The 13,384-nt window shown below is 36.1% G+C and overlaps 2 long non-coding RNA genes across 3 annotated transcripts in view; both read right to left on the reverse strand.

The window, feature by feature from the left end:
• The window catches only part of LOC107574326 (uncharacterized), a 10,987-nt gene extending 9,300 nt beyond the window's left edge, over positions 1–1,687 (reverse strand). The window contains exons 1-3 of one of the 2 annotated variants that reach the window (XR_001607655.1): positions 1,569–1,687; positions 1,387–1,485; positions 545–547 (exon numbers count right to left, since the gene is read on the reverse strand). This is a non-coding gene — a long non-coding RNA (uncharacterized lncRNA). The remainder of the gene's footprint in view (positions 1–544; positions 548–1,386; positions 1,486–1,568) is intronic. The other variant, XR_001607656.1, reaches the window with a different exon arrangement.
• Positions 1,688–4,382: 2,695 nt separating this feature from the next.
• LOC107574327 (uncharacterized) lies at positions 4,383–7,231 on the reverse strand. The gene is made up of 3 exons (XR_001607657.1): positions 7,181–7,231; positions 5,257–5,350; positions 4,383–4,447 (listed from the first exon to the last, which is right to left on the reverse strand). It is a non-coding gene; the product is annotated as an uncharacterized lncRNA (long non-coding RNA).
• Positions 7,232–13,384: the final 6,153 nt, after the last annotated feature.

Consider the following 13,384-nt stretch of genomic DNA (forward strand, 5'->3'; position numbering starts at 1 on the left):
TCGGACCTGCTAAAAACATCTGTTTTGGTTCTGATTATCATGTGGCAGGAATCATGCGTTTTAAACTATATGAGTTTAAGCTTCTGATATAGGGTTTTCTGAGCACACACATCTGAAGCACACGCACAGAAAGCGGCTGTCACAGCAAACTAAGCTCTCATTCACACACAAGCTTACGTTAAAAACACACACGAGTTACAAAAACAGTGGGTTATGTCGGTGAAGGTAAACAGCTGAGAAATAAAGCACATGTTTATTTGGGATCTGTGTGGGAGCAGCAATATACAGTAAATACATCAATAAATGCACTGCTCTGTCGTCTCTGAGGCTGGGACTCTAAACAGTGTTCTGTGCTCGTCTGTGCAGCCAAACACAGAACAGTTAGCATGCTTCGCTCACACTTTCATCATGGCGTTAGAGCTGGTACACCGTTGTCGCTTGTGAAAACACAATAAGGGTGTCGTGGGTGTAAACTTACAGATTAAGGGGTGGTAATATTATAATGAGATCCCTTTGCCTCGTCACAGAGGGAGAGAAATCAGACGCGCTGGTTTTCTCAGACGCTTGCAGAAAAAGGCTTCTCAAAACAGAGTGACTGGGTTCATCTTTTTCACGTTTCTTTGGTTGGTAGATGCACCGGGGACCTGATTATAGCACTTACAACCTGGAGGAGTCAGATTTTCATGATATGTCACCTTTAATATATACATTTAAACTTATTTTAGAATTTTAAATATTTTTATGTTTGTAATATTATTTGAGAATTTGAGAATTACAAATTCAAAATTAAATCATCTATCTATCTATCTATCTATCTATCTATCTATCTATCTATCTATCTATCTATCTATCTATCTATCTATCTATCTATCTATCTATCATATATTTATATACACATACATACACACACACAGTATTTTAGTATAAATAAGAATCACAAACCAATTCCAAAGTTAAACATCCAGATGCATTGCTGTCATGAGAATCCGGAATAAATATATGCATCAATATATTAATATATAAATAAATTTTTATTTTATTATTTTTTTTATAAAATTTTTTTTAATATATTTGTTACATATATATATTTTTTTTTTACCATTTTCAAGTATTTCAGTACCAATATTAAATACTGAAAACACCACAATGCAAAAAAAAAAAATTCAGATCGTCCTTAAAACAGGTTTAATTTTCTTTATGCAAAATATATTTTGGGGTGTAAGACTTGGGGACACGTTTTTATGAGACTGATCCAATTTATTAAATTTTTCAGGTTAAAACTACACTGTCTGAAAGCTTTCACTCATCATTCACAGCTGTGACGAGAGTAAAACACACTCTAGTAATCATGTGATCGGATTAGATGAGTTAACCGGTTAGTCTTACCCGTTTAAACCTGGCTAGCTCCTTCAGGGCTCGTCCCCACTGCTGCTTGTAATGCAGTTTAGATTTAGTAGCAGACTCCAGTTTACGCTCCAGTTCCACCTTGATGATAAAAACACAGATGATTCTCAAAACAGACTGGATATAACACGCCTCTGCTCTGTGTAGTGTTTAGCGTCTCTGACCTTCTCCAGGGTCAGCAGGTTGATCTCTGACTGCAGACGGACCTCGGGCCGGACGTTCTGCTGATCCCGGTACAGCTCGAACTCCTTCTCCAGCTGCTTGCATTTGTTCTCAGCCTCTTGTATCTTTCATAGTCAACATGATGATGGAACAAGAGACAAATGGGAAATTATCACTGTAAAGCCTGACAAACGAAATGGTCTGAAAAATCCATTTCACTTCAAATGGAACAAATGTATTAAATCTTTCAACAAAATAAAATACAAATTGCATGTGATTTTTTGTTTTGTATCACATTTGATCCTTTTATGGCTCATTTGTGTCCCTGCAGCACAAAAGCAGTGTTAAGTCGCTGGGGGTCACAATTATACATTTCTCTTTTATGCCAAAAATCATTAGGATATTAAGTAAAGATCATGTTCCATGAAGATATTTTTTAAATCTCCTACCGTAACTATATCAAAACTTGATTTTTGATTAGTAATATGCATTGCTAAGAACTTCATTTGAACAACTTTAAAGATGTCTGATCCTAACAAACCATGCATCAATGGAAAGATTATTTATTCAGCTCTCAGATGACCCTTATGACTGGTTTTGTGCTCCAGGGTCACATATAGTCTGATATAAAGAGAATATAAAGGACACAATGGCTCAATTTTACTCAGAGACTCAAACTGAGCAAAATTATGAATTTGTTGCAGACGTAGGTATATTTGTATGATGAAATTCTGATGTTTGTGATGTATAATCAGTGAGATCTTTATAACAGTACAGCAGATACTGATCTAAATATCAGCCATCGCTCTATATCTCCAGTAATCTGTCTCAGTGAGATGAGAGTGAAATGCTCCAAACATATAATGCAGTGATCGAGAGGGTCTCAGTGAGATGAGATGCTCCAAACATATAATGCAGTGATCGAGAGCTGAAGAAATAAAGGCTCCTCAGAAGATGTGAGATGTTCTGGAGGCTTGAGAAGATCATTCCTCCGCTGAGGAACAGTGAAAGTAAAGCTTCTGGAAACAAACGCTCCTCAAAAGATCCTGAGGATCAGATTTGAGACTCTAAAACATGATTGATGGAGAATCAAGTAAAGCTGAGCTGCTTCAGTCCAGTAAGTGTTCATCTGGAGATATTACTGCACTTATTCTGACCTTTACTTGATCAAAATCAATCAACATTTGACACGAGAAGCTTGCGCTGAAGCTGGACGTTTGTACAATTACACTAAAAGAGCTTTGACTGGATAAAACACTCTAAACTCTCAATTAGAGACAGAAGACGTGAGGAGATCGAGTGTGAAACAGCAAAGATTGAACATGTTCAGGTCTTAGAAATTTATACACACTACCAGTCAAAAGTTTTTGATCTGTAACATTTTAACGTTTTTTAAAGAAGGCTCTTCTGCTCAGCAAGGCTGCGTTTATTTGTTAAAAAATACAGTACAAATTGTGAAATATTTTTTTAATTTAAAACAGCTGTTGTCTATGTGAATATGTGTTAAACTGTAATGTATTTCTGTGATGCGCAGCTGTATTTTCAGCATCATTCCTCCAGTCTTCAGTGTCACATGATCTTCAGAAATCAGTGTAATATGCTGATCTGCTGCTCAAGAAACATTTATTATTATTATTATTGTTGAAAACAGCCAAGTAGACTTTTGTCAGGTTTCTTTGATGAACAGAAAGTTCAGAAGAACAGCATTGATCTGAAACAGAATTCTTTTGTAACATTAGAAATGCCTTTATCATCAACGCCTTTTAATCAATTTAAAGCATCCTTGCTAAATAAAAGTATTCATTTCTATAATTAATCCCCCTCCCCCCCCAACTAAAATTATAAAAAATAAATCATATTTTATTATAATTATAAATTATATATAAATATTTTTTTATAAATTATATTTTAAAATATATTCAAATAGAAAGCAGCTATTTTAAATAGTAAAAACATTTCACAATATTACTGCTTTTGCTGTATTTCTGAATCAAATAAATGCAGGCTTGGTGAGCAGAAGAGACTTCTTTTAAAATCTTACTGTTCAAAAACGTATGACTGGTAGTGTATGCAATACAACACATTATCTTTTACAGGGTAAATTCATCAAATGTGACGAGTCTGTGAATGCTGTCTAAGAAGCAGAGAAGCGCTGACAGCTGTGGTATATATACAGTGCTGTTCTTTACAGATCCAGTGTGTGTTTAACAGCACATCCATCAGCTCAAGCCGCTCCCGGTGTTAAGACAGCGTCCAGTCCAACTAAAACCTTACAAGCGCTCTCCATCCGCCGCTTCTCCCTCTGACAGAAAGCAGACGCCAGAGAAACCTGACACACGATGTTTGGTGTTCACAAACGAGCAGAGAGCGTCCAGAAAAGAAGAAGAGAGACGGGGAGGATTGAGCCTGGATAAACTGGGACAAATGCATGTTTACACGTTACTGACACTACATTATAAGATGACTTGTTCTAAAACAGAATATTTAAACAGTACTTTACCGTAAAATGAAATGTCCCGTTACATCGATTACAGTTTTCCACCATATTGATTAAAGGGACTTGCTGTTAATCAAGTAACTGGTTTTTACCGTAGTGTGATTTTTACAGTGTATGAGCTCATGGTTCTGATGTCAACACTGTAATGCTTTGTTTATCTTATGCTGTTTTTGGGGCGAGGAGATGCTTTGCATTGTGCACATTAGAGTTTCTTCATAGCTCCACGACAGTGAAAAACTCAATTCTGTTTTCCATGACACATGTGATCCGAGAACCGAGCCGCACCTGATTGTCGAACAGATCCTCCTGCATCTCCAGCTCCAGCGCTGCCTTGTACTCCAGGGTCTCTCGAGGTCGCATGACCGTCTCTGCCTCATTGGGACCCTGATCAACAAACATTACCATTGCACCAATAAGCATTGCATGTATTCTGAGTCGGTGCTATCTGCTTGTCAACCAGCATTCAAAGTACAAAGCGTGAGGAAAATCTTCGCTGATACAATGTTACTCGTCAGTTGCTCAGTCACATTATTATGAATTTTTACAAGGCATGTTACAATGCGATACGTGCGACGTATTCATAATGAGACTCATTTATAAATCTGCTGTCGTCGACAAAAAGAAGCTTTGAGAAAAAGCTAGAACTCCAACATTCATAAATGTTAGTATTGTTGTCATTTTACTGTTGTTCTGTAAAATAAAATAAAAAGACAATAATAATGATAATAATCATTACAACAGCTCTCTTAATACATTTATTATAACATACACACATAGCGTTCAAATTGGGATCTGTAATATTTTGTAATGTTTTAAAAGAAGTCTCTTCTGCTCAGCAAGGCTGCTTTTATTTGTACAGTAAAAATACATGCCTGATTCAAGAAGGGGGTCTGATCGCCAAAAAAATATTATTTTACTAACTTATTAATTTTAAGTTAAATTGTGCTTTGTTGGCGTAATGTCTGCTAGAATGTTAAAAAATGTTGAGCGTTAAATATTTTTAAATTGTTGTTTTGTAATTGATTTTTTCTTTGAAAAACAACCCAAAACAGTAAAAAAAAAAAAAGTGTTCGGTATTCGGCTTCGGCCAAGAATTTTCATTTCGGTGCATCCCTACCCATAACTCTGCTGTCCAAGCCACATTAACATTCAGATACAGAACGAGAGTCGGTGAGGAATCAAAGGTGAAGCACCTGTGACGATTCAGAGACGAGGACGTCTTGAGCTTTCACAAACCCCAGATCTTCAAGAGCGCTCACATAACAGAGTTCAGCCAACTTCTCAGACCTACAGAGACACATTCAGTTCAACCGTTAAACTCACACCATTTCTGCCATGGGACAAAAGCATAATAAAGGTAACTATGATTGTAATCTTTTTATCTTACAATTCGTTTTTTTTGTGTCTGCCACAGAATAAAAAAATAAAAAAGGTAACCGTGACTTTGTCTCAAAATTCAGAGTTTATATCTCGCAATTATGACTTTTTCCCTCAAAATTCAGAGTTTATATCTCGCAATTATGACTTTTCCCCTCAAAATTCAGAGTTTATATCTCACAATTATGACTATCTTCCATAAAAACCAATTGTTGTCATGTATCATAAAAATGTGCTTGATGTGGTGACATAAATACACACCCTTAACCCAGAAATCATCATTCTGCAACCATTTACCTGTTTGACTTTCTTCTATGAACACATAAGAAGATATTTTGAGAAATGTCTCAGTGTTTTTAGTGCATACAATGAAAGTAAATGGGCTTTAATGTTGTTTAGTTCCCAACATTCTACAAAATATCTTCTTTTGTGCCACAAAAGAATGTTTATTTTTTTGGGTGAACTGTCCCTTTAAGATAAATCCATAGTTTCACTTTTTACAGACATTTCAGCATTGTGTTTGTGTTAATACTGAAACTACTGATCATTTATTTTTCCATTGTATGCATGTAGACGCCTTATGATATTCGTGACTGATTTTTCCCAAAGTTTCCTCACCTTCCTCAAACATTGCTTGGTTAATAACATCCTTGTTCTTTGGAAATCAAATATACATAAATGCAAGCATTAGAAAGTGAAACCTAGGTTTTGTGCATTTCACAATGAGTTTCATTCTTATACAAAAGCCCTGAAAATAATAAAATAACAATGCGATAATCCTTTTTGCCATAATAGAACAATATGACTTACAAAAAAGCACTAGCCCTTTAATTTTCTTTTTCTATTAATTTATTTGTATTTGATCTATTCTCTATTCTATTTATTTCTTTATGCGCCTGATCCTACTGTTATAATGCAAACATAAATGTGTCCCTGCAGCACAAAAGCAGTGTTGAGTCGCTGGGGGATATTTGTAGCAATAGCCAACAATACATTGTATGGGTCACAATTATACATTTCTCTTTTATGCCAAAAATCATTAGGATATTAAGTAAAGATCATGTTCCATGAAGATATTTTGTAAATGTCCTACCGTAAATATATCAAAACTTAATGTTTGATTAGTAATATGCATTGCTAAGAACTTCATTTGGACAACTTTAAAGATGATTTTCTCAATATTTAGATTTTTTTGCACCCTCAGATTCCAGATTTCCAAATATTGTCCGATCCTAACAAACCATACATCAATGCAAAGCTTATTTATTCAGCTTATGACTGGTTTTGTGGTCCATGGTTTACATTGTCAGTGCCTTGTTGTTTGTACATGATACTGTTGAATAATAAGATTGCATAACAGGACTGTGTGTTTTAAGGTCGCCATCTAGAGGTGAGTTCTGTGTGCTACAGGTACAATGATCTGCTGGGATTGAACAGAATATGATCCAACAACTAAATACAGTTGCTGACCACATCAGGTTAGCCTTCATGGATTCAGATTTGCATTTGTGGTCCATGGTTTACATAGTCAGTGCCTTGTTGTTTGTACATGATACTGTTGAATAATAAGATTGCATAACAGGACTGTGTGTTTTAAGGTCGCCATCTAGAGGTGAGTTCTGTGTGCTACAGGTACAATGATCTGCTGGGATTGAACAGAATATGATCCAACAACTAAATACAGTTGCTGACCACATCAGGTTAGCCTTCATGGATTCAGATTTGCAAATCTGCACGAACCCGTCTGCTTTCATGATGGGAATCCTCTCCGAACAGCTGTGTCCAGTGCTGATGACCTGATGGGTCAAGGAGGCGAGACAGATGAATGCTGACAGAACCCAGCAGAACATCTCCAGAGCTCGGCTCTCTGTGCCACATCTCCACCGCCAGAGGAACCCTGATCACACACAACAACAACAGCTCACAATCAAACCAAGACATCACATTTAAACACCCAGCTCATTTCATATTAAGTGTTAACTACACATACAGTTATCAGTTCATTTCCAGACTGAGATTAACCCTGTAAGGCCTGACACATGAAATCATAGTCAGAAAAAAATCAGTTTATTGAACCTTTAGACACAATATCGTTCTAATATTGTATAATAAAGACACAAAGTGTTTTTTGTTGAGTATCATTTGATGCATCAGGCTTTTATGGCTCTGATACAGTGAGAATACGGAGGAAAAAACAGCTCAATTTTATTCAGAGACTCAAACTGAGCAAAAATATGAATTTGCTGCAGATGCTGATATTCATATAATGAAATTCTGCTGCTTGTGATGCATAATCAGTGATTATATATATATAGCTTATATAAAATGATCTAAATATCAGTCGTCGCTCTATATCTCCAGTGATATGACTTAGTAAGATGAGATTGAAATGATCCAAACATATACATCACGGTTCGATATGATTTCATTTTTTTTTAAAATAGTGGTTTACCGAACAAGTTGCTCTTTCTTTAAATACATTCAGTTATAATTAAGTTTCTTAGCGAAAAAAATCTACCTTTATGCTTTAAACTATAGGGAGTCCTTTACATTATAAGGTTACAATTAACAACTTAACCCAGACTTAAATTTAATTAGGCTATTTATTTTTAAATATAATAATCAACACTTAACTTTAAAAAAAAAAAATTGTGTGCAAGCATGTAAATTGCACATAATGTAGTTTTTAGATTAACTTAAATTATACAATTTCTATTTGTTAAAATATATCCAATTACACAGTGGCTGTCATAACATGTTTCATAGCAGATTCATTTAAACATACATGAAATAATTAAGACTAACAGGTAAAGCAAAATATAATGAGTATTCAGTGTAATATTTCAAGTCAAGTCAAGTCACCTTTATTTATATAGCGCTTTTAACAATACAGATTGTGTCAAAGCAACTGAACAGCATTAATTAGGAAAATAGTGTCAATAATGCAAAGTGACAATAGTAAACACTCATTTTTCAGTTAAAGACAGTTCATCATTGAATTCAGTGATGTCAACATCCAGCTCAGTTTAAATAATATCTTTGCAATTATGTCAACGATATCGCCGGAAATGAAGTGTCCCCAACTAAGCAAGCCAGAGGCGACAGCGGCAAGGAACCAAAACTCCATCGGTGACAGAATGGAGAAAAAACCTTGGGAGAAACCAGGCTCAGTCGGGGAGCCAGTTCTCCTCTGACCAGACGAACCAGCAGAACGGAAAAATCAATATAAGACGTAATAAAACAGACGATGAACAATATTAACAGCAATTATTATATGATGCAATCAAACTTATAGCAAAATGTGGTAGTTCTGGATGTTGTTTCAGGGTTGGCATCATCTGAGGTCCTCTGAGGAGTTGCATCATCTCTTCTCAGGTGTTCTGGATCCAGACTGAAGCTTGTGTAAATCCTAGTTACCACGGGATGTTAATCCCGTGGCAAAAAACAGAGAAACAAATACAAACATAATTAGCGTAGCTGCTGTTCCAACCAAGCAAAAATGATTTGTTTAACCCAAACTAACGAATAATAATGTGCATTTGATTAGATATAACTGCAGTAAAAGATTATGACTGCAGTAAAAGATTATGAGATGCATTATTTGAATGCTTGGCCAAAGAGATGTGTCTTTAATCTAGATTTAAACAGAGAGAGTGTGTCTGAACCCCGAACGGTATCAGGAAGGCTATTCCAGAGTTTGGGAGCCAAATGCGAAAAAGCTCTACCTCCTTTAGTGGACTTTGATATCCTAGGTACTACCAAAAGTCCAGAATTTTGCGACCTTAGAGAGCGTGATGGATTGTAGCGTGGTAGAAGACTAGTTAGGTACGCAGGAGCTAACCCATTAAGGGCCTTATAGGCAAGTAATAATATTTTGTAACTGATACGGAACTTAACAGGTAGCCAGTGCAGAGACTGTAAAATTGGGGTAATATGATCATATTTTCTTGACCTGGTAAGGACTCTAGCCGCTGCATTTTGGACTACCTGTAGCTTGTTTATTGAAGATGCAGGACAACCACCTAGAAGTGCATTACAATAGTCCAGTCTAGAGGTCATGAATGCATGAACTAGCTTTTCTGCATCAGAAACAGGTATCATGTTTCGTAACTTGGCAATGTTTCTAAGATGGAAGAATGCCGTTTTTGTAACATGGGAAATATGATTTTCAAAAGACAAGTTGCTATCTAATATAACACCCAGATTTTTGACTGTAGAGGAAGTAACCGTGCATCCGTCTAGTTGCAAATTGTAATCCACGAGATTCGGCGTACTGTCTTTTGGTCCAATAAGTAATATCTCTGTCTTATCCGAATTTAATAGGAGAAAATTATTGGTCATCCATTCTTTTACATTTTTAACACACTCCGTTAGCTTAGATAATTTAGAAGTTTCATCTGGTCTTGTTGAGATATATAGTTGAGTATCATCGGCATAACAGTGGAAACTAATCCCGTATTTCCTAATAATATTACCAAGTGGCAACATGTATATCGAAAATAGCAGAGGACCTAGGACAGATCCTTGTGGCACTCCATATTTTACTGGTGATAATTGAGATGACTCCCCATTTAAATGAACAAGGTGGTAGCGATCGGACAGGTAGGATCTAAACCATCTTAAAGCCTGCCCTTGAATACCTGTATAGTTTTGTAATCGATCTATCAGTATGTCATGATCTATAGTATCGAATGCAGCACTAAGATCAAGTAAAACTAGCAATGAGACACAGCCTTGGTCTGACGCAAGAAGCAAGTCATTAGTAATTTTAACAAGTGCAGTTTCTGTGCTATGGCGGGGCCTGAAACCTGACTGAAATTCTTCATAGAGATAATTTTTTTGCAGGAAGGAGCACAATTGAGCAGACACAACTTTTTCTAAAATTTTAGACATAAAAGGAAGATTTGAGATGGGTCTGTAATTAGCCAGTTCACTAGGATCTAGTTGTGGTTTCTTAATAAGAGGCTTAATAACCGCCAGCTTGAATGTTTTTGGGACGTGACCTAAAGACAACGACGAGTTAATAATATTGAGAAGCGGTTCTTCTGCTACAGGTAACAACTCTTTCAGTAATTTAGTGGGTACAGGATCTAACAGGCATGTTGTTGGTTTAGATGCAGTAATAAGTTTATTTAGCTCTTCCTGTCCTATAGCTGTAAAGCACTGCAGTTTATCTTTTGGTGCGATGAATGAAGCTAAAGTATTATACGCTGTAGAATCTACATTTGTTATTGTATTTCTGATGTTATCTATTTTATCAGTGAAGAAATTCATAAAGTCATTACTATTAAACTGTGCGGGAATATTTAGATCGGGTGGCGTCTGGTTATTTGTTAATCTAGCCACTGTGCTAAATAAAAACCTAGGATTGTTTTGGTTATTTTCTATGAGTTTGTGGATATGCTCGGCCCTGGCAGCTTTTAGAGCCTGTCTATAGCTGGACATACTGTTTTTCCACGCAATTCTAAAAACTTCCAAGTTAGTTTTTCTCCATTTGCGCTCAAGACTACGAGTTTTTTTCTTGAGAGAATGGGTATTACTGTTGTACCATGGCGCAGTACGTTTTTCTCTAACCTTTTTCAATTTGATGGGGGCAACAGCTTCTAATGTATTAGAGAAGATAGTGCCCATGTTGCTAGTTATTTCATCTAGTTCATGTGTACTTATTGGTACACAGAGCAATTGAGATAAATCAGGCAGGTTATTTGTGAATCTGTCTTTGGTGCCTGGAACAATAGTTCTGCCCGGACGATAACACGGAGCCATATAGTTAATATCAGTAATACGCAGCATGCACGATACAAGGAAATGGTCAGTAACATCATCACTTTGAGGTACGATATCTATATCAGTAAGATCAATTCCATGCGATATAATTAAATCTATATATTATAACTAATAAATAGGCCTATAAGATAAATATATTTGGATTTAAATAATAAATTAAGAAAATGAAAGAAAAACTGCAACAAGTAGCCTAGTATGCATTGTTTCGGTTCATTTTTGTGCTGCGCGAAAGGAAACCAAGACGGCAGAAAGCGGCCTCCTATTTTTCTTTAGATTTGTTTTTATTGTGAACGTACACAAATAAAGGCAAACCTTTTACAATTCCGATTATCTTTAGGACTAAAAGGAGTAGTTGCTTCCACTGTTAGAAGGAAAAAACTCAAGTGATTGCGCCGGCGCCGCATGTGCTCACACAGTTAAGCATTGCTACCTTGACAATGCAGCCCGTTCATTATCATAATAAAATACATTGTCAAACATATGGAAAAAACACACTGCTCAGATTAAATATGTAGTCAAATCTGTGCCGTTAAGCTTTATCACAGTAACGCCGTGATGTTATGCACAACATTTAGTTTTACGTGGATATTGGAACGCGAGTGAAGTACATAATCATGATGGGACTCGTACTGCCGAAGAACTGGTAAGCGTATCTGCGACCAAAGGAAAGCGCGTTATGATATCAGCAGGAACATGCAACAGGTGTTTGCTCCACACGGAATTTCTTTTAGAGATATTTGCTTTACATGCTCATTTACAGTTACTTTAAGGTTTTTAAAAATATATTTTTTTATTACCTTGTATGTCCAAAACCTAATTTTTCACAAAACAACAACAACATTTTTTAACATCTTGTTGCAACATTTTATAAAAATGAAGATTGAATATATTTAGTCAAAATCCCATGTTATAAAAGATGAAGTCCTACGCAGGCTATTGAAGACAATATTGGCTGATTAGACAGCAACGCTGACCTAAAAATCCCGCATCTCAGACCTCAAACACATAGAATATTACCCTTTTTAGACGTAGTTTTTGAAGTAAAGAGTAAAGAAAATACTATACAAAACTTATTGAAAAAACAGTTCTTTATGCGCTTCTGTGAGCGGAGCCTAAATGAATTCGTTTTGGCTTGTCGTTTATATAACTATAGCTTCTTATATTTTTAATTCTTGTTCTTTTATAAATACTGTTAATTGAAAGGATTTGTTGTGGAGTGAGGGGAACTAAAATAGCCTAGCTATGTTTACAGCGTTTATTATAATGTTTATAAACATTTCACATCGGCATTAGGCCTATTTCTGAATGAAACGATAAAATGCGACAAATTCTTATACGCGACTTATGTTTTTTCTCTTTTTTTTCTCTAAAAAAAATGGATTTTTTTTATACATGTAGCGTATTTTAACCATGCAGCAAACCTTTTTAAATATTTTGATAAATTACTGAAAAAAATATAAATAAATGACTTTTTAAACCATTTAAAGGGGTCATATGATGCTTTTTTTAAGATCATTATTTTGTGTATTTGGTGTTACATTATTGTAGGTCCTCTATGCCCCGCCTCTCTCAAACGCTTCGTTTTCTACAAAGCCCCTCCTTTCGACAAGCGCAGTCTGCTCTGATTGGCCAGCTGACCCAGTGCATTGTGATTGGCCGAACACCGCAAGCACTCGTCGGAAATGTAACGCCCCTTACCATAATCGCCAGCCTCAGCTTTCAAAGTAACAAAACATACGTACAGTCGTACAGTCGCTAGTGCCAGATTGTCATGACCCTTTTTTTTTATTTTTAGAAATAGCCTTTGTGCACAGCCAGCCTTGTACTCTTGTACTCTGTCCATAAAATGCGTTGCACAAATTCGAACATCTGGGTTGTGCTGTTCTGTTGTAAATAAATCTTAACCAATGATTCCTAATTGCATCTACTTCCGGAAGAAGGCCAAATAAAGTGCTTTTGCTTTCGCACTGAAACACACAGCGTCTCCCTGACATGCTGCTTCAACACTACTGCTGTTCCTGAAACCACGCCGCCTTTCTTTGTGCACATTATGCTAATATCTCCACATAGTGAGGTAGACATGTGGGGGCGTGTTAGAACGAGGTGTTTTAGGTAGGTGTGGTTAACTCTTAACTTTTATAAAGAATATCTCTTTGG

Source organism: Sinocyclocheilus grahami, unplaced genomic scaffold (genome assembly GCF_001515645.1).
Source record: "Sinocyclocheilus grahami isolate Dianchi unplaced genomic scaffold, SAMN03320097.WGS_v1.1 scaffold2186.1, whole genome shotgun sequence".
In the NCBI taxonomy this organism is placed as follows: domain Eukaryota; kingdom Metazoa; phylum Chordata; class Actinopteri; order Cypriniformes; family Cyprinidae; genus Sinocyclocheilus; species Sinocyclocheilus grahami.